Below are 19,254 nucleotides of genomic sequence, written 5' to 3' on the forward strand. Positions count from 1 at the left end.
ACTGCGTACCTCGCTCCGCTCACCAAGGGGTGCTAAAACTTTAAACCTTAGAAATCCTCTCAGCAGTCATCTTCCTGCTCTGTATATAAAATCTGAGTCATAGAAAACTTTTACCTCAGAGAGAGTAGGAGGAGTAGGGGGAGTGGTCTAGTGGTTCTGCTGATTAAACATTCCTCAGGGAACCAAAAGGAAGGCAGAAAGGTTCCACCTAGCAGTAAGTGCTGAACACAGATTTAAAGTGATAAGCGGACAGTTACACTCCCACCAAATTATGTAATGATGAACATAACTTAAAGAGTCATACATAATTTACAGAACATAACCATGGCCGCTATAAAACATGGCACATCGTACACAATTTTGCTTATAGGTACCTCTGTAACTGGCTACTGTCTTGTGTGGTGGTATGCTATTGTATCACTAAAACTGAACTTATTTGCTTTCTATGAGGACTTTTGAATAGGACGTTCAATAATTGAAGGTTTTGATACATAGTCCTTCTTATCTTGCAATCTTTGTCACCTACTAACACCTTGACTCGACGAACTAGACCATCCTTTTCTATTTTAGTTTCAATTACACGTCCTAGTTGCCACTGGCATCTGGGAGACATATCTTCTTTGATTATGACAATGTCATTTACTTTGAGGTTACGTCGAGGTGTGTGCCATTTCTGTCTTGTGGAAACACTCATGAGTAGGGTTGAGCGGACACCTAGATGTCCGTGTTCGACGGGTTCGGCCGAACTTTAAAAAAAAGTCCGGGTCCGTGTCCCGGACTTTTACCGAACTTTTCCCGGACACCGAACCCCATTGAAGTCAATGGGGACCCGAACTTTAAGGCACTAAAATGGCTCTAAAACACCAAAGGAAAGGGCTAGAGTGCTGCAAATGGCAGCAAAACGTAATTAAGAGCATGGCAAGTGCTCTGCAAACAAATGTGGATAGGGAAATAACTTAAAACAACAAAAAAAAACAGAAAAATAAAACAATGTTCTTCTTCATCTCTGAAGGACAAGGCCCATATGGAGTAGGAGGGAGGTTGAGGTGGTGGTGGATGTGGCGGTGACATAGGCGTGCGCACAGGGTGTGCTGGGTGTGCCTGGGCACACTCTAATCACCTAGGGCACATAGCATTGCCAGTGAGGAGATGGGAAAGATCTCCCTGGGACCTGCTCTGCTCTATTTCTCCTTGCCTACAGGTACATGGCCCCGATACATTACTCTCCCTGCTGGCAAACACATGCATGTGTATTTCAACTTTGGGGTGCACACCTTAATGCAATAGGCTGCGCACACCTATGGGCGGTGTAGGTGGAAGCGGCGGTGGAGGAGGACCAGGGCCGGATTAACAGCATCATGGGCTTGGTGCTGAGGATTTTGAAGGGCCTTAAGGGCCGTGCCTTGCCATGCACCCAGAGGAGGAAGGGTGCAGCCATGCATGCCTAATTCAACATGGGATGCTGTCTCTGAAGCCCATAAACACATCCATGCATCGCCAACTGTCCCTCCTTGTCCGGCCTTCACGCTGTGTGGGGAGGTTCTGAGGGTGCTGCCTGGGGAAGCGAGCATAGAAGCCAGACTTCTGTGTTTACAAGTGACAGAAGAGCGGTAACAGTGAATATGGCCAACCCGGGGCCTATATAAAAGGTAGGGGCCTGGAGCTGCAGCTCCAATAGCCCCTACATTAATCTGGCCCTGAGGAGGAGGACGAGGTAGCCAACACTGCTTCTTTTCAAAAATTTTAAATGAGGGTACACCCCAAAAGAGTGAGAAAGAGCAAAAATGGAACAATGGGTGGGTAAGGTCGGTATCCATTGCTATTCTGCATAAGGTACGGAAAAGTCCCGTGGGATCCATGCCTGGTTCATTTTAATGAACGTGAGCTTGTCCACATTGTCTCTGGACAGGCGGCTGCGCTTGTCTGTTATAACGCCCCCAGCCGTGCTAAATACCCGTTCAGATAATACACTGGCTGCAGGGCACGCCAGCACCTCCAAGGCGTAAAGGGCAAGCTCAGGCCATGTGCCCAATTTGGAGACCCAGAAGTTGAAGGGGGCAGACCCGTCATTCACTACATGTAGGCGTGTGCACACATACTGCTCCACCATGTTGGTAAAATGCTGCCTCCTGCTAAGACGTTCCATCTGAGCTGCTGGTGCTGCTGTTTGTTGTGGCGTGCTGACAAAGCTTTTCCACATTTCGGCCATGCTAACCCTGCCTTCTGAGGTGCTGGCGGTGCCCTGGTTGCGTTGGCGACCTCCTCCTCCTCCTCCTCTGCCTTGTGCTTCCACTGTGGCCCCGCTGTCAGATGGGAATGCCAGCAGCATGGCGTCTACCAGCGTGCGCTTGTACTCGCGCATCTTGCGATCGCGCTCCAGTGAGTGAATTAAGGACGGTACGTTGTCCTTGTAACGGGGATCCAGCAGCGTGGCCACCCAGTAATCAGCACAAGTTAGAATGTGGGCAACTCGGCGGTCGTTGTGGAGACACTGCAGCATGTAATCGCTCATGTGTGCCAGGCTGCCCAGAGGCAACGAAAGGCTGTCCTCTGTGGGAGGTGTATCGTCCGTGTCCTCTGTATCCCCCCAGCCACGCACCAGTGATGGCCATGAGCTGGCCTGGGTGCCACCCTGCTGTGAACATGGTTCCATCTCCTCCTCCAGCTCCTCCTCCTCCTCATCCTCCTCATCCTCCAGAACTGTGCCCCTGCTGGACAATTGCGTCCCTGGCGTTTGCGTGTGCAGGAACCCACCCTCGGAGCCCCTTGCGAATGACTGCCCTGAAAGCCTTGGAAATGTTACCTCTTCATCCTCCTCCTCCTCCTCATCCTGTGCCACATCCTCTTCCATCATCGCCCGAATTGTTTTTTCAAGGAGGCATAGAAGTGGGATAGTTAAGCTGAGAACGGCGTCATTGCCACTGGCCATGTTGGTGGAGTACTCAAAACAGCGCAACAAGGCACACAGGTCTCGCATGGAGGCCCAGTTAAATTAAATAGCGGAATAGAAAATATGATCCAAAAAAAGTGTATGTATATCACACGTACACAACCACACTGGGCCCCAATTACTATTGTTTGTACCCCTAAAAGGCTAGATGAGGAGTAGGGGGAGTATGGAACAGGCAGCACCCTCAAACCTTCAGAAGTATGAGATGAACCCCAACAACTTGGAAAGGTGGATCTCTCTCACACGTACCAACACAGACTATCCCCCAATTTAACTGATCCCCAAAGGTTTTTGATTAAATAGCGGAATAGAAAATATGATCCAAAAAAAGTGTATGTATATCACACGTACACAACCACACTAGGCCCCAATTACTATTGTTTGTACCCCTAAAAGGCTAGATGAGGAGTAGGGGGGGTATGGAACAGGCAGCACCCTCAAACCTTCAGAAGTATGAGATGAACCCCAACAACTTGGAAAGGTGGATCTCTCTCACACGTACCAACACAGACTATCCCCCAATTTAACTGATCCCCAAAGGTTTTTGATTAAATAGCGGAATAGAAAATATGATCCAAAAAAAGTGTATGTATATCACACGTACACAACCACACTAGGCCCCAATTACTATTGTTTGTACCCCTAAAAGGCTAGGAGTAGGGGGAGTATGGAACAGGCAGCACCCTCAAACCTTCAGAAGTATGAGATGAACCCCAACAACTTGGAAAGGTGGATCTCTCTCACACGTACCAACACAGACTATCCCCCAATTTAACTGATCCCCAAAGGTTTTTGATTAAATAGCGGAATAGAAAATATGATCCAAAAAAAGTGTATGTATATCACACGTACACAACCACACTGGGCCCCAATTACTATTGTTTGTACCCCTAAAAGGCTAGATGAGGAGTAGGGGGAGTATGGAACAGGCAGCACCCTCAAACCTTCAGAAGTATGAGATGAACCCCAACAACTTGGAAAGGTGGATCTCTCTCACACGTACCAACACAGACTATCCCCCAATTTAACTGATCCCCAAAGGTTTTTGATTAAATAGCGGAATAGAAAATATGATCCAAAAAAAGTGTATGTATATCACACGTACACAACCACACTAGGCCCCAATTACTATTGTTTGTACCCCTAAAAGGCTAGATGAGGAGTAGGGGGGGTATGGAACAGGCAGCACCCTCAAACCTTCAGAAGTATGAGATGAACCCCAACAACTTGGAAAGGTGGATCTCTCTCACACGTACCAACACAGACTATCCCCCAATTTAACTGATCCCCAAAGGTTTTTGATTAAATAGCGGAATAGAAAATATGATCCAAAAAAAGTGTATGTATATCACACGTACACAACCACACTAGGCCCCAATTACTATTGTTTGTACCCCTAAAAGGCTAGATGAGGAGTAGGGGGGGTATGGAACAGGCAGCACCCTCAAACCTTCAGAAGTATGAGATGAACCCCAACAACTTGGAAAGGTGGATCTCTCTCACACGTACCAACACAGACTATCCCCCAATTTAACTGATCCCCAAAGGTTTTTGATTAAATAGCGGAATAGAAAATATGATCCAAAAAAAGTGTATGTATATCACACGTACACAACCACACTAGGCCCCAATTACTATTGTTTGTACCCCTAAAAGGCTAGATGAGGAGTAGGGGGAGTATGGAACAGGCAGCACCCTCAAATCTTCAGAAGTATGAGATTGTGTTCACTGTACCCCACAAAGATTGAGTTCACTGCACCCCACAATGATTGTGTTCACTGCACCCCACAAAGATTGTGTTCACTGCACCTCACAAAGATTGTGTTCACTGTACCCCCCAAAGATTGTGTTCACTGCACCCCACAAAGATTCTGTTCACTGTACCCCACAAAGATTGTGTTCACTGCACCCTAAAAGGATGTTGTTCACTGCACCCCACAAAGATTGTGTTCACTGCACCCTAAAAGGATGTTGTTCACTGCACCCCAAAAAGATTGTGTTCACTGTACCCCCCCAAAGATTGTGTTCACTGCACCCCACAAAGATTGTGTTCACTGCACCCCAAAAAGATTGTGTTCACTGTACCCCCCAAAGATTGTGTTCACTGCACCCCAAAAAGATTGTGTTCACTGTACCCCCCAAAGATTGTGTTCACTGCACCCCACAAAGATTCTGTTCACTGTACCCCACAAAGATTGTGTTCACTGCACCCCAAAAAGATTGTGTTCACTGTACCCCCCCAAAGATTGTGTTCACTGCACCCCACAAAGATTCTGTTCACTGCACCCCACAAAGGATTTTGTTCACTGCACCCCAAAAAGATTGTGTTCACTGCACCCCAAAAAGGATTTTGATCACTGCACCCCAAAAAGGATGTTGTTCACTGCACCCCAAAAATGATTTTGTTCACTCCACCCCAAAAAGATTGTGTTCACTGCACCCCACAAAGATTGTGTTCACTGCACCCCAAAAAGATTGTGTTCACTGTACCCCCCAAAGATTGTGTTCACTGCACCCCACAAAGATTCTGTTCACTGTACCCCACAAAGATTGTGTTCACTGCACCCCAAAAAGATTGTGTTCACTGCACCCCAAAAAGGATGTTGTTCACTCCACCCCAAAAAGATTGTGTTCACTGCACCCCACAAAGATTGTGTTCACTGCACCCCAAAAAGATTGTGTTCACTGCACCCCAAAAATGATTTTGTTCACTGCACCCCAAAAAGGATGTTGTTCACTCCACCCCAAAAAGATTGTGTTCACTGCACCCCAAAAAGATTGTGTTCACTGCACCCCACAAAGGATTTTGTTCACTGCACCCCAAAAAGATTGTGTTCACTGCACCCCAAAAAGGATGTTGTTCACTGCACCCCAAAAAGGATTGTGTTCACTGCACCCCACAAAGGATTTTGTTCACTGCACCCCACAAAGATTGTGTTCACTGCACACCAAAAAGGATTGTGTTCACTGCACCCCAAAAAGATTTTGTTCACTGCACCCCAAAAAGATTGTGTTCACTGCAGCCCAAAAAGATTGTGTTCACTGCAGCCCAAAAAGATTGTGTTCACTGCAGCCCAAAAAGATTGTGTTCACTGCAGCCCAAAAAGATTGTGTTCACTGCAGCCCAAAAAGATTGTGTTCACTGCAGCTCACACACAGAAAAATGGATGTGGATCACTGACACCTGCCTATCTCCAATCCCACACCACACAGCAATATCGATTGTAGTTTGTAGAACACAGTTTCCCTAAAATTCAGCAGACTCTGTCCCTAACAGGATTGAGAAGAGATCGTAGATCAGGATTGAGTGCAGATTCACCCCACCCCCCCACACAGCAATATCGATTGTAGTTTGTAGAAGACACTGACCCTATAATTCAGCAGACTCTATCCCTAAAATGCCTACAACTCGCCCTGCCTAAACACTCCGACCTGTCCCTCAATTCTATCCGGACACAAATGGTTTTTTCCTGCCTATCTTTCCCTAATCAGCAGCCAGCACATTGATGTGTGCTCTGTCCCTTAGCTAAGCAGCAGAATGACGCTGCTGCGGCGGCTGCCTCGAACTTATAAAGACTTGGTCACATGCTTCAGACGGCCAATCACAGCTACTAAGACATTTGCAGGCATGGCTGGGATGGCTTAAGGCACACCAGTTAAACGATTGTTGATTGGCTGTTGAAAGCCCGCCATGAAAAGAGCGCCAAAGCATGCAAAACCCGGAAATAAAACGACCGAACACGGATTTTTACCCGAACATACAGTAAAGTGTCCGTGTCCGTGTTCGGGTAAAAAAAATCCAATTATTCGGTACGAACACGAATAATACAGTCCGTGTTCGCTCAACACTACTCATGAGGTATTCTTTTTTCCACCGACTCCAGAATTGTTCTACTAAATACTGTACTCTACGCCACCGTTTAGCTGCATATACATCTTCCTTTACGAATTTCCCTGGTGGAGGTAATGCAACCTTGGATGAGGTGGTTTGGAGTTAGAGGTTCTGGTGCCTTAGGGGTCATTGATTCCATCGACAGTTAAAGGACGGCTATTAACAATGGCCATGGCTTCATAAAATAGTGTTCTAAGAGAAGCATCGTCTAGTCTACTTGAACATTGGACTGTTGTAGCATTTAGTACATTAAGAATGGTTCTAATTTGACGTTCCCAGACTCCACCTGCATGACTCGCGGAAGGAGCATTGAAGATAAACTCACACTGTTTATCAGCTAGGAAAGTCTCTAGTGCCTTGGTGTCACATTGCTTCAGGGCTTCTTTAAGTTTGTTCTTTGCTCCTATGAAGTTTGTGCCTTGATCACAGTGAAGTTGGCGAACGGCTCCTCTTAAACTGATGAAACACCTTAAGGCATTGATGAAGGAATCTGTAGATAAATCTTCAAGCATTTCGATGTGGACTGCAGGGGAGGAGAAACATGTGAAGATGAGACCATACCTCTTGTATTCCTTACGACCTTGCTTGGTGATAAAGGGACCGAAACAGTCCATACCACAGTATGTAAAGGGAGCTGAAACTTCTACACGTTCTTCAGGGAGCTCTGACATACGCTGCTCCTCTGTGGGACGCCGGAGCTTTCGACACTGTACACATTTATGTATTAACTTGGCAACTGACTTGCTTCCACCAAGCACACAAAACCCATTTGCTCTGAGTTCTGTTAGAGTTTGGCTGCGGCCCTGGTGATGAGTGGCTGCATGATAGTGGGACAGGATTAACTGGGTAATGTGCCCTTCTTTTGGGAGGATGACTGGGTGCTTTGTTTCTTGACTAAGAGTGGATCTTGACAGCCTTCCACCAACACGAAGAAGCCCTTGAACCAGAATGGGGTCAAGGCAACTAAGAGGGCTTGAACTTGGAAAACTATCTCCTCTTTGAAGAAGTTTTAGCTCTTGGGGAAAAACTTGCTGTTGAACTAAACCTATCACTACCTCCCCGGCCTTCTTACATTCCTCCACAGACACAAGATTGCTGCAGTGATGCGTCTTCATTTTTATTCTCCTGATTCTTGCAATCACCTTAATGAGCATTAACCAACTGGAGAACCTGCTCAGACGATTTAGAATATCAGTTTGTTCACTGGCTTGTGATGCAAGGGTTGAAATGGGCTTGACTTCAGGGTCGCCTACAATTAGTTCTGCCGAAGAGCTTGAAGATGCCTGCACTTCAGATTTCCAAAGGAAACTAGGTCCAGATAACCAACTTGAGGGGGAGATATCTGCTACATGTAGACCCCTGGATGCATGGTCGGCTGGGTTTTGTGTCGTATCCACATAATGCCACTGAGTTGGATTGTAATCTCTCTTATGAGTTGAACACTATTGGCTACAAACACATGAAACCTTCTTGCTTCATTATTGATATAGGCCAAGACTACTTGGAAGTCTGTCCAGAAGAATTCTTGGTCAATTTCTATTTCAAGTTCTGCCTTCAACATGACACTCAACCTTGCTGCGGTGACAGCAGCTGAGAGTTCAAGCCTTGGGATGCTCACAATCTTCGTTGGTGCGACTCTTGCTTTAGCCATTACGAAGCTGCAATGGACTTGATCTCTGTCATTCTTGTACCTAAGGTTTGAACAGGCACCATATCCTATGTTGCTGGCATCGGAAAAATGGTGTAGTTCCACTTTCACTCTGTTACCGAAGTCTGGGGGATGGTAACATCTGGGTATCTTGATTTAACTTAAAGCTTGCAGACTACTCTTCCAAGCCTCCCACCGTGGACATAAGCTCTCAGGAAGTGCTTCATCCCAACTGATGCCCCTGCGGCAAAGCTCTTGAAGAATGCACTTGCCACTCAGTATGAAGGGGGATATGAAGCCTAGAGGATCATAAAGAGAGGCTACAACTGACAGGATACCACGACGAGTTGAGGGTTGATCCTTTATGTCAACACTGAAACTGAAGGTGTCGTTTTCAATTGACCACTGATTGCCAAGTACTTGTCCTTCTGTTGTTGAGTCTGGGTTAAGTTTGACAGGTACACTAGTTGTTGCTCTTTCTGATGGAGCTATACAGGACAGGACGTCCCTTCTATTAGAGTTGAACTTATGCAGTCGTAGGCCAGCATTTTTACATAATCCTTGAGTTTCGAGGATTAGGTTCGAAGCTTCACTGACTGTTGGAATGCTGGTTAGGCCGTCGTCGACATAAAAGTTCTTCTCGATGAAGGCTGATGCTGAGGGATGTTCTGACTTGTATTGTCGTGCAAGATACTTAAGGCCGAAGTTGGCACATCCTGGAGAGGAACTGGCACCGAAAAGGTGAACTGCCATTCTGTATTCTTTCGGTTCTGTTTCCAACTGACCGTTCTCCCACCAAAGGAACCTTAAGTAATTGCACATTTCTGGGGGGATGTAGAACTGATGGAACATCTTTTCAATGTCGCATATCACAGCAACTGCTTCCTTCCTGAAGCGACAGATGACTCCCACTAGAGAATTTATCAGGTCGGGACCTGTCAGTAAGGTGTAGTTAAGGGAGATGCCTTTGAACTTTGCTGAACAATCAAAGACAACTCTTAACTTGTCTAGCTTCTTGGGGTGATAAACCCCATGATGTGGGATGTACCACACTGTCTCTTCCTCTGATAATGAAGGGGCTGGTTCTGCATCACCTTTTCTGATTGTTTCTTCCATGAATTCAGTGTAGTGTTCATGGTACTGTTTATTTGCCTTTAATCTTTTCTTTAGATGATGAAGTCGAATAATGGCCAGCCTCCTATTGTTTGATAGTGCCAGTTGACTGTTGTCTTTGAAGGGTAACGGCATCTTGTAGTGTCCATCTTTCCTTTTCATTATAGTTTCCGAGAGAAACTGCACAAAGCGAACATCATCTTGAGACACGTACTTATCTTCATAATTTCTTTCAATGAAGTCCATTTCTAAAGCCTTTAACACATCAGTGACCGGGGGCATTGGCATTTCTTTCACTGCGACTCGGTGTACGAAGCTCTGGCTACCCTGTCTATCAAGATGTGGATTTGCTGATCCTATAATGCTCCAGCCGAGCATAGTTTTTTAAAAGCGAAAGGTTCATTTTCGGAGCCGATAACAACCTCCAAGGGAGCCAGTGCTGATGGGCAGTCATAACCGATCAGCAGTCGTACTTCGCAGTCTTTAAGTGGCTGTAACTTGTTTGCCAAGTGTTTGAGGTGTGACCACTGGAGTGCAGTCTCCTTAGTGGGGATGTGAGACATATCTACTGGAATAAAATCTCTCGTATAGGCTTGACGGAGTTGGACTTGAGCTTCAGAGTTGAAGCCACGCACTTGCAGACCGTGAGCAATTTGGCTTGATATAACTGTGTTAACAGCTGTAATTGTGCTGAGCTTTAGCTGTAATGGCTTGGTGCTCACACTTAACTTCGATACCAGGTCTGCCAGAATAAAGGTTGAATCACTCTGTGTGTCAAGTAAGGCATAAGTGAGGATTTCCCTCTGAGGCTCCGCCGTAGCTGACAACAGAACTGGAATAATGCAGGATGTGGCAGAAGTATGTCTTGTCAAAGTATGGGACATAACTTTGGGAACGTTGTCGTTTGCCTTATTTCTCATGGCTACTTAATCATCGTTTGATGTTTTGACAGGCTCAGTGTTTCTCTGTATGTGCAAACAGGTTGGATGACGTCGACTGCATATGCTACACGTGTGTCTTACTTTGCAGTTTTTTGTAATGTGGCCCTTTCTTAAGCAACCAAAGCAGAGGTAGTTTTCATGAATGAAGGCCTTCTTTTCATCGATGGTCTTTGCTGCAAAAGTCGCACATTTAGCGACACCGTGTGTTTCGTCTTTACAGACTAGGCAAGGTGGTTTTGGTCTTGAAGCTGAGATCTTTGGGACGTTGAAGGAGGAGGGCTTCGTTTGAGTGTTTGTGTTGAGCGCCTTGGCTCTCTTAGGAACTCTCTCATCTGTAGTCTTGGTACTGAGGAGGAAAGGAGAGGCAATGGGGTTGCATGCAATCTTAGCTTCCCTTTGCAGGAACTCTGTGAAGCGAGCAAAGGTTGGGTATTCTTGAGACTTGTCTAGCTCGTCCACAACTATGCAACTCCATCTCCGCACGATCCATTCAGGCAGTTTCTTGAGAAGCTTGTGGTTCTTCACAATCATTTAGAATAGCTAGGCCTTTAACATGAGGAATGGCCTCCACAAAACCTTGAAGGAAGTCTGCAAACTCACTTAATGCTACAGGGTTGTTTGCTGATATCTTTGGCCATTTAGTCAACCTTTCTCTGAAAGCTCTTTGCACTATGAATGGACCTCCATACCTGTCCTGTAGGATTCCCCAAGCACCTAGATAAGCGTCTTCTGAATTCCGATAGAAGAAACCTTCCACTGCCTTCTGAGCTTCACCACCGAGATACCTCTTCAAGTACAGCATTTTTTCGCACACAGGGAATGGTTTTTCATCAATCAGCGACATAAAGGATATCTTCCAATCTATGAACTTCAAAGGATCACCTGTAAATACAGTTGGTTCAGGTAAAGGGAGACGGTTGGAGATAAGCAGAATTGCTAGTCCTGGGGTTATACTAACTTCTTCTTGAGGTCTTGACACCCCAAGTGGTGTATTTGAAGGTTGAAATGGCACAGCCTTTGGATTCAAAGAGGTTTGAGGTTCATTAGTTTGGCAGAGGTATTGCACCTTGTGGTCTGTCTCCTGTTCATAAATTTCAAGACTATCAAAGGCGTGGTAGGCTTTCACCCTTGCTGCAGCTACTTTGACTTCATTTTCTGCTTGTAGCTGTTGCAGTCTTGTCTTTTCCTCTTCTAATTTAAGTTTAATTTCTGCCTCCAGTTTGCTCAGCTTTGCCTGTTCTATCTTGGCTGCAAGATCTGCTTCTGCGTCTGCGCGTTTGCTAGATCTGGAAGTGGCTCTCGAGCTTGCGTTGGAGTCTGGTAATGACTCTGAGAGGACAGTTTCTGTTTCTGAGTTTCCAAAGACTGACTCATGCTCTTCCTTATTAAGCACCATCCTCACCTTTTCCTTCTCAAGTTGATCTTTAAAGATTTCATCTATATTCTCTAGCCGCTTGCTGATGAGGTTGCAGATTTCAGCCGTTAACGCGGCGCATGCATCCATTCTCTTAACAACGTATGGGGTAGTGGAATTATTTCGGCACATGGACTCATACTGTTGGTGTACTAACGCTTCTTTGGCTTTAATCTCTTTCAATCTTGTATTAAGATCTTCAGTTGAGCAGAAATCCTTTAACTTTGTCCTAAATTCCTTTGCTAGCTCCTTCCAAGAGTTGTACACCTTGTTGAATGCCTTTTCATTTTTCTTAACTGTTCCTTCGTGCATTTCTTTGCCCTTTTCTGTTAGGCTTCGCTCTCTGGAGCTGGACCGCACCTGTTGTGACTGTGTGGGTTTGTCTGTTTCTTCAGCAGGTGACAACATTTTGTTCTAGTGTGCCTTTGCCTTTCAAGTGTGTGTGTGCCTGAAACCTAACTTGAATGAGTGTTGCCTCAAACTTGCTACTAAGGCCTATGACAGAAAACAGGCATTTACACTTGTAACTAAGGATTAGCAAACAATGCATACAATACGACAAAATGTTTTAAACGAATATACTGCTGACACTTCCTAACCAGACAATTAACCCTTTACGTAACTAGCTGCAGTTTAGTGGATTAGGAACTTGGAAGATAGCGTTGTTTTAAATCTGACACTAGGCCTCTAAACACAAATATAATAACTTAATCACTGCTTTAGAAAAATATTAATTATTTGGCTCGCATACTAATTAAGGGTGGCTTCCAGTTCACATATAAATCGCCCACTATATTAAAAAGTCCACGTGACACGTTTACTTTACTTTACAACAGAGACTTCAGCCAAGTCTCTGTTGCCAAGATGGCGTCCGCATGTGTCCTGCGGGGCGTTGGGAAGCCTTTACTCGCAGTTTGATGAAGACTGCGACGCAGCCGATGATTCACTTCAGTGGCGGGTTTTTACTTCAGCGTCGGGTCTCCACCGCAGCGACGAGTTTTCACTGGCAGTGATGAGTTGTTACTTCAGCGTCGAGTTTTCACTAGCAGTGACGAGTTGTTACTTCAGCGTCGAGTTTTCACTAGCAGTGACGAGTTGTTACTTCAGCGTCGAGTTTTCACTGTAGCGGCCCCATTGGCATAGAATAAATAACGAGAGGAGAGCTTCTGACGGGTGCAGTACTTTTATTCCTTTGCATCAAAGGTGTGCAGGAGGGTTGAACGTTATTCTCTTTAACACCTTGAGCACCGTAAACCATGAATACCATAAGCACCGTTGCACCGTGAAAACTGTAAAGGACATACAATACATTTGTTTACAGTGATCACCAAAAAGGGGGTTACAAGGTTAAATTACAAATGTGAAGTTACAAGGTGGATTACAGTTGTCTGCACACATATCTAAATGACATTAAACATATAAGGAAACATGGCCAACATGCAGGATGCTTTGGATTATCTATAGCATATTTAAACTAACAGCATGGACACAAATTATGTCTAAGAACATATACATCTTTATATATAATGCACTCTTACTGCGTACCTCGCTCCGCTCACCAAGGGGTGCTAAAACTTTAAACCTTAGAAATCCTCTCAGCAGTCATCTTCCTGCTCTGTATATAAAATCTGAGTCATAGAAAACTTTTACCTCAGAGAGAGTAGGAGGAGTAGGAGGAGTGGTCTAGTGGTTCTGCTGATTAAACATTCCTCAGGGAACCAAAAGGAAGGCAGAAAGGTTCCACCTAGCAGTAAGTGCTGAATACAGATACAAGTAACATTAGGCACAAGGATTCAATTTGGCAGTGTCAATTCACTCTAATGCATATATGAAGTTATGCTAAAGCCCAAAAATCCCAGTGATCATTGAAGGATTGTAGCTGCATGTGATTAGTTGCAATAACTTTCTCAAATTGGTAATTTGTTTTGAGTAATAGAACTACCTCCTGTAGGTTCGGGGCTTCTAAGCTCCGCCATTTGCGCAAGACAACAGTCCTAGCGGCCAGGAGTACATGAGTGACCCAGGACCTATACTGAGTTGGAATGTCATGTATGCCTAGGTGTAGTAGAGCTAGGGCCGGTGATGGTGACAGTATGCAGCCGGTATGAGTAGATATATAAGAGAAAACATTTTTCCAATAGCTGGCTAGTGACGGGCAGGACCATAATACATGAACTAAAGTCCCCACCTGGGAGCAATCTCGCCAGCACAATTGGGAGTAGGAAGACGAGAACCCTGCTAATCGGTAGGGCGTATAATACCATCTATTCATTATTTTTAGAGTCATATTCCAATGATTCGCACATTGGGTGAATTGGTATATCACATGTATTGCCCGTCTCCAGTGTTGAATAGAATATGTTGGGCCCAAGTCCCTATCCCACTTGAACATATGGGTGGTTTTGTGAAAAGAGGTATTATCCAACAAGGTGTCGTAGTAATGTGAAAGCCTAGGGGGCTTGGGGAATGGCGTAGTGAGGAGATCCCACACCTTGCCATCAATGAGGAGTTTCCGAAGGGGGTATCTTGATAAGAAATGGATAATGCGGAGTAGGTGATAGTATGTACAGCCTGGCAGGCCGTGCTTGCGAATTAGATCTGACACTGACAGGAGAGATCCAGCACTATAAAATGAGTTAATGGAGGTAAGATTCCTGTGAGTCAGCAACTGTATGGGTAAGTCAGAGAGGTAGATACCCAGCAGCTCAGTCGGTAGAGAGGATATACGGTGGACATCGCGCTCATTCAATGGACCTGGAGAGCGGTGCCACACTCGCATAGATGCCTGTATGGTAGGCGAAAGTTTGGAAACGTCCCATTTCCTCCATTTGTCACTCAGTAGTAGGATTCTAAGATCTGAAACAGGAGCAGTGTCTCTCTCCAAGTCCACCCATATAGGCAATTCTGCGGCTATTAGCCAATTACGCATCTGAGCCAGAATCGTGGCCCTATAATATGTAGGTATGTCAGGAACAGATGCACCTCCGAATAGTTTTTTCCTAATCAAGATCGATAAGGCGCAGCAAGGCCGCTTACCGCTCCAGATATAGGCTGCCATTTGCTTAGAGAATTTGGCTAGGTGAGTGGCCGGGAAGGGGATGGGGAGTGCTCTAAACAAATACAGTAATTGGGGTAAAATAAACATTTTGTATGAGGCTACTCTACCACTCCAGGACAAGTGTGGGTGGTATAGATGGGACAGGTCATATTGGCAATCTTTGCTGTCAATCTATGTACATTGGCCCGAAGCAGTTTGGATGGGTCGACTGGCAAGTCTATGCCCAAGTAATGTATACTGTCAGTGGACCAAGGTATTGGTATGGATAATTGGAGGGCGGATTGAATTTGGGCCAAGACCCCAATATTGAGGACCGTGGATTTAGACGCATTGAGCTTATAAAACGAAACCTTACTAAAGGATTGGAGTGTGGTATACGCTGCTGGTAGTGAACTATCTGGGTGGGTAAGCATCAGAATGATGTCGTCAGCAAATAGGTTGATCTTATGGTGGCAGGACGGCAGTTGGAGACGCTGAATAAGGGGATTAGAACGGATGGTCTCCGCCAGGGGCTCGATAACCAAGTTAAAAATTGTGGGAGATAAGGGGCAGCCCTGCCTAGTGCCATTCGAGATGAGAAAGTTCTTAGAGAGTATACCTGAGCTGTACACTTATGCCGTAGGGAGGAATACAAAGCCATGACAGCAGATAATATGGGCCCCGTAAATCCAAACTTTCGCAAAGCAACCCTCATGTATCCCCACAGAGGCGTAACTAGAACCTTCAGGGCCCTGGTGCAAGAAACCATGAAGGGCCCCCCGAACCCCTGGCCGGGGCCCTTCCCTTCAAGCCTGGGGCTCTTCCCACTGATCCTGGGGCCCTTTACTCTCATTTCGGGGCCCTTTCACAAGTTCTGCACTGGGCCCCCTTCCTGCCATCTTGGGGCCTCCCAATGGTGGTGGAATGCCAGGGCCCCGGTCGCAGATTTGACCTTTGCGATCCTGGAAGTTCCCCCACTGGTGTCAGTAGTTTTTATTTTTTGGTATTTTAATTGTATTATTTTTTATCATTTTTTTTTATTTTTTTTACAATGTCACTGACTATGTCCATTCAGAAAAGGAAGGAGCTGGTAGATGACATATTTACCGACCCCTTCCTGGTTATCTATTGTGAACCATCCCCTTCAGCAGCCAGCAGGAGAGGGGAGGGAGCACAGTGGGGGGGCAGCACAGTAGGGGCGGGGGACCAGGGAAGCACACAGGGGCCCAAAGACAGCAGAACACAAGTGAACTGGATAGGAGGAGTGGTGGGGGCAGCATACAGAGTAACCAATCTCCTCCATTTTCCTCCTGCAGCTACAGGAGGAAAAAGGAGGACAGTGATTCCTCTACATGCTGCCGCTGCCGCCCCTCCTATCCAGGTGTACAGGGGAGCTGCATGGGCCCCCTGGAGCATGGGGCCCAGTTGCGATTGCAACCCCTGCAACCCGTGTAGTTACGCCCCTGTATCCCCAATATACCCGGTCAAAGGCCTTTTCGGCGTCAAGAGTGAGGAAAATAGAGGGGGTTTTGGTGATATGTGCCAAATGCGATATGCCTAATAGTCTTCTCGTGGCGTCCGATTTTTGTCTGCCCGGCGTAAAACCCATTTGGTCCCTATGAACTAATGTGGGTAATACTGACTGAATGTGTTTGGACAAGACGCGTAGATTTTAGCGTCCGAGTTTAGAAGTGAGATGGGACGGAAATTAGCCGGTGTGGTTGGGTCTTTGCCAGGTTTAGGCAGTGTGACTATATGGGCACTTAGTATGTCTGCAGGCAGAGAGGAGGTTTGCATTGCTTTGTTATAAACCGCTGACATTGTGGGGGTCAAATGTTGATGGAAAATTTGATAGAATTCATTAGAGAAGCCATCTGGGCCTGGGGACTTGCCTTTCGGCAGGGAAGAGATGCTGGATTGAATCTCCGCCATCGTAATTGGTGTATTTAGAAATTGCAGTTGTTGTTCCGATAGGGACGGGAGAGACACAGCAGCCAGGAAACGGTCAATATCTTCCTGCAGCGGTTGGTGTTCGGAGGGGTTATTACGGAGATTGTACAGGGCTCCGTAGAACTCTGCAAACTCGTCTGCAATAGCTTTCGGGTGACAAATTTTTGCTCCCGTAGAGGGGTCAATCAGGTAGGGGATTCTAGATTTCGCCTGTCTGCGCTTGACCTGCTGGGCTAAAAACTTACCAGCTTTATTCGCCTGACTATAGTATTTTTGTTTTAGGCAGCAAAAATATTTATCTGATTGTTCTATCAGCAAGAGTCTAAGCTCCTGACGAAGTTTAATGAGGGCCAGAGAGGTGTCAGTAGTAGGGTTTAGTTTATTAACTGCATCTAAATCATGGATTTTTTGCGTGATGGAGGATACCTTTTCTGTCCTCTGCCTCCGAAGCCGCGCCTGCTGCTGGATGCACACCCCCCTCATGAAGGCTTTTTGTGCACCCCACAGCACCTACAGAGGATGAGTTAATGTCCAAAAATTCGTTGAGCTGTTTAAGCACATGGGCCTGACAATGCTTATCCTGAAGCATCCACGAGTCACACCTCCAAATATAGGAACCGGAGCCCCGGGTGTTCTCTCCAAAGTCAAAGTCACCGCGGCATGGTCAGACCACGTGATGTCTTCAACCGTGGAGGAGGACGACCTGTTCAATAGAAACATATCAGCAATAAACAAATCAATGCGAGAATATGAGTGGTGCCTGGCGGAAAAAAAAGGGGAAATCTCGCTCATTAGCATGATGACATCGCCAGACATCGTACAAATGTTCAGTGTGTAGAAAGCCACCCAAGGACTGTTGTCGGCCCTGGGGGGATGCCGAGGTGTCCAACCCAGGATCGACAACAGTATTGAAGTCTCCACAAAATAATAAATTACCTCTTTTCTTCTCAGTACTGGAGGCAAAAAGAACCTGTGAGAAGTCCCGATGCGTACACTTGGGTTGATAATCCACCTGAAAGTGAGTTTCCTGTACCGCAAGCATGTCCGCTTTATGTATAGTAGCTTCATTCCACAAGGACCGTCTCTTAGCCGGATGGTTCAGGCCATTAGCATTTATAGATAAAAGTTTAATGGTCATAACAGTTATCCATTAGATCGCAACCGTAAACGTGGGTGCTAAGGGAGTCAACAGTGACGTGTGAGCCAAAGAGAACCCAAACAGTCAGGATGCTCATAGTTGCTGAGAGAAACATAGTAGAAAGGAACCAAAAAAAAGTAACAAAAGGTAAAAAAAGGACTGTCTTGGCAGTCCGGGAGCGAGAAACCTCACAGGAATTCCAAGAGAGGGCCAAAAGAAAGAATATCCTTTGGGGCCAGGAACACAGTCCGTGAGTTTCAATAGTGATTAGGGCTAGCTTGCTTTGAAGAAGGCCTGGAGGGCCTTTTGCGGGAAGCTACCTGCCACTCAGTTTCCACTGGGCACAGAGGAGAGAAATCAGGGGCGGAGGGTTGGTCCGCAGGTAGGATATTCCATCTCCTGAGCATTGCAATGCCGTCATCCAAGGACTTGATAGAGGTTGTAGAACCGTTGTGTGTCACTAGGAGAGTAGCAGGGTATCTCCATTTGTGTTGTATTTGGTGATTTCGCAATGCCTTAGTAATAGTTGAGAGGTTGCGCCTGGCTTGCAATGTGTGCTTGGACAGGTCAGGCAGAAGTTGCACAGTGCTGTAAGGGTCTGGTAGGTGGGGATTCTGCTTGAAGGCCAGCATGATCCTGTCCTTGACGTGGAAAAATGGACCCTCAGCAACACGTCCCTGGGCAAGTCACCCGCCAGAAAAGAGGGTTTAGGTAGCCGGTGGATCCTGTCAATGAGGAGGTCAGCATCAGGGGCAGAGGGAACCAACAACTTGAAGTGACATACTGTAAAAGTTGATCAGGAGGCACCGATTCAGAGATTCCCCTCAGCTTGATATTATTACGTCTGGAGCGATCCTCCAGATCTGCCACCTTGTTCTTTAACCAGGATATCTCCTCCGTTTGGGTCAATTCAGTCGGTCAATAACAGAATTTATGGAGTCAGCATGCGTGCTCACTGATTGTTCAACTAGATCGATCCTGGAACCCAGGGATGAGAACTCCGCAGTGATTTGCTGCATCTGCAGATGCATGTCAGCCTGCATGGAGGCCCGTAGAGCAAACAGCATTTCCTTCATACTGGATTCGGTAATGGGGGTCCCCCCAGTGGGGTATGGGCTAAAGGAGTCTGCAGAGATTGGCTGCGATGGCGGCAATGCAGGGTGAGATAAAT

Source organism: Pelophylax lessonae (assembly GCF_965119305.1).
Source record: "Pelophylax lessonae genome assembly, chromosome: 10".
Taxonomy (NCBI): domain Eukaryota; kingdom Metazoa; phylum Chordata; class Amphibia; order Anura; family Ranidae; genus Pelophylax; species Pelophylax lessonae.